The sequence below is a fragment of the Cricetulus griseus genome, chromosome 6 (assembly GCF_003668045.3).
Source record: "Cricetulus griseus strain 17A/GY chromosome 6, alternate assembly CriGri-PICRH-1.0, whole genome shotgun sequence".
NCBI lineage: Eukaryota > Metazoa > Chordata > Mammalia > Rodentia > Cricetidae > Cricetulus > Cricetulus griseus.
The window spans coordinates 63,382,846-63,386,088 of record NC_048599.1 but is presented as its reverse complement, the minus strand read 5'-3'; the positions used below and the strand labels follow the sequence as shown (position 1 = coordinate 63,386,088).

Here is a 3,243-nt window from a genome sequence, read left to right as displayed (position 1 = left end):
CCTACCTCTACCTCTCCAGTACTAGCATTAAGCCACACCCTGTCCTGCCTAGCTTTTCACTTGGGTTCTGGGATCCAAACTCAAGCTCTTACTTAGCAATTTAACCATTGAGTCATCTCTCTGTCCCCTATAGTTGTGTCTTTTACCTTTGTACACATCTTTTAAAAATAGCCTTCAGAAAAGTTCTCAGCTTGGGAACAACATGATATATCTCAGGAAACTTTAGTTTAAGTTCACCAGAGATTCAGAGAATAATGTGAGAGGTTCATAGAATGAAGAGATGTATGATGAGTGAAGTACATTCATTTTTAAGAAGAGACATGAGGACCAGGTCATGTCCACTAATATCTAGAGAAACACCATCACAGAAAGTCACTAGAAACCTCTGTGAAGGTGGAGCTAAGGTATCTGATTTGTTTCAGTTAGCTGAAGCATGAATGAAGGTGATTTGTGCCCTTCTACTCAGAAATGTTAAGATTCACTGTGAGGCTTATCTTGGTCTCTTTTCATGCTTCTTATCCTTGTGGAAAAACATATTAATCCCTCAAGAAGTCTATTGTCTATTTGGCTTGAGCAAGGAATGGATTTTGTTGTTCTCAGGGCCCTGGCACTTTAGAATTATCATTTGAATGAGTGCACATCCATAAACACATATGCATTGTGTGAGCAGAACAATCAAATTTGTCTCTATTATATAATGAAATGATTTACTTTTATAATTATATGCCTGATAAATTTAAAAGAATGAAATTGATTATGCTGAGATCATTCATCTTAGGGTAAGACACTCCAGACCCCCGACTCCTCCCTTTCGTTTACAAAGCAAGAGCCCAGAGATGTTTGGGCTTTCTCAGCACCCAACGCACAGTGTCCAAATTCGAGTAATGGCCAGTGTGGTGGGATTTAATGTCCTTCCTCAATGAAGTCCTATCTTTTCCTTCCTTGCCCGCCTGATGGCCCTTGACAGAGTCCCTAGTAGAGAGAGAGGGAATTTTGGATACTGGAAGCCAATGATTCCTGCTCCCCACTTGGTGCACATTCACTCTCCTGGGTCTCCAGTAAAGGGAGGTGATCGCCCTGCCCTAGGGGCCACCTCACCCCACCCTAGAAGTCCTTTGCCCCAAAGGAGCATTCCAGAAAACCCAATCCTGCAGCTGAGAAGAGCCTGGAATCCCAGACATAAACCAGTGATAAATCCCACTGAGCTATGGTTAGGCATTCCCCCAGCTAACCTCTTAACAGGACGAAGGCAAGGCAATCCTTCTTGATAACCCAGCCATTATCAGCAAGCCTGCCAACTTCTTCAGCATGGGTAGCAGCCAGCCACCGTGCTCCGGTATGCCTTATGCAAGGGCTGATTGTGCCAGCTCTGTGATTTGTCCTACCTGCCAAGGCAACAGGGAGATTCCCGAAGAGCAAGAGAAGCAGCTGGTAGATCACATCCCTTATGGAGACCAAAGGCTGAAGCCCAGACACATGAAGCTCTCTGTGTTCCTGGTTGTCATCATATGCCTGTTGACTTTCGCCCTCATCATCTTTTTCCAGTATCCATGATCCATTGTCACTAGTCCTTCCTTGAGCTTCATGGGGTAGGGATGCAGACCAGCCACTCTATTGACTATATAAGCTAGCCTAGGAAAAATAAAATTGCCACTTGATCAGAATTCTGTCTTGTGGTCATTCTCTCTGTGTCTCTTGTCCCCATTCCCCTCCCTGGACTTCTTGCCCTAGGTTGCTGTCCTGAGTGTTGGGACAAATACACTTCCATGGTGACCTTTGATGAAACTCATATATGACTCTGCATGGCAAATATCTTGAATATCTTCAACAGCAACTTCTATCCCATCACTATGACACAACTGACTGCAGAGATTCTCCACCAGACTTTTGTGGTAGGCCAGGTAACCAGCCACCTCCATCTGCACATCAGTCCTTTGACTAGTGAACAGCTGCTGCTTTACAAAGTTGCCAGCAGTATTTTGGATGAAAACACATACAAAATCTGTGCGTGGATGAAAGTCAAAGTCCACCATATTCTTTTGCATATCCAGGGTGCTCTGACCTGCTCCTACCTAGGCCATCTACAGAGGCTGCCCTTGGAGAGCTTTGAATATGTGGACTGCAGGGGGACATGCCAGTACCCCCCCACACACACCTGGAGATCCCTCATTCAGCCTGACCTGTCTGCTGCCCCTGTACTCCAGGAGCCTGCAGGCTGGTCTGCATCTCAACCCCATGAAGCTCAAGGAAAGACTAGTGACTTCGCTAAAGAAAACAGAAACATCTGCTTAATTGTGCTTTTCCCTGATACCCTCAGCATAAAGAACTTCTTTAACAATGCCATAGGCACCAACTCCTCAAATGTCTAGGAGTCACTTCTGATTACCATGGTCTGTGTTGAGAAACATCTGACATGGCATTGTCTTGGAGCTGAACATGTTGCTTTCACAGATCTACCTGGGTTGTTCTTCAGTTGGAATGGAGAAAAAGCTATAGTTTTATATAGATTTTTTAACAGCACATATGGATCCTTTTCATGTTCCCCTCCCAGTAACAAGTAGCTTTGATGACATCCAGTGCTATCTCCAAGGTCTTTTAGGTGACTATAAATGTTCTCTTGTGCTATCTGCTTTGAGCATGTGATAGTGATGGTTATGGCATGCTTCTCTTGGCCTTCAGACCATCTAAACCTATTCTCTATAGAACAGCTTTCAGGTTATCTTCATAGCAGAAACTAAGTAGCTGAGGAGAAACCACCTGGTCTACCCTAGATGAAAGGCAGAGTCAAAGGTATTTATTTATTAAAAGAAAGTTTCTAAGCCCATGTGAGTGGACACAGGTAGGTCAGATAGTAGAGTAGGCCTAGTGACTGTTCAGAAAACCTGAAGGACATGAAGCTGTTGATGCCAGGACAAAGCTATGGGGCTCTCATGGGTTTTCTGCATCAGGCCCACCCTCTGTTCCCAAGGCCTCCACTGTCCTCTGGGCCTTGACTGAAGAGTAACAGATTCACCAGAACTGGGCTAGATCTTTCCTTGACTCTCACTGCACTGGAGCCAAACCCCAGGTGACTCCCAGTTTTGCACTGGATTCCAAATAAAAGAGATATCTGTATATTGCAATGAAATGAATATGAGTCTATAGTCTTCCTACATTTAAAGGAGAAATGAAACCATCCTTCTTTTATGTAATGAACTTCATTTTGTTATGGTTTATATCCCATGGTAATGAATTCAACAAATA

General features: G+C 44.0%; 1 pseudogene; it reads left to right on the top strand.

Moving 5' to 3' along the window:
- The first annotated feature begins 884 nt into the window (after positions 1-884).
- On the top strand, positions 885-2,369 carry LOC100767549 (annotated as a pseudogene).
- Positions 2,370-3,243: the final 874 nt, after the last annotated feature.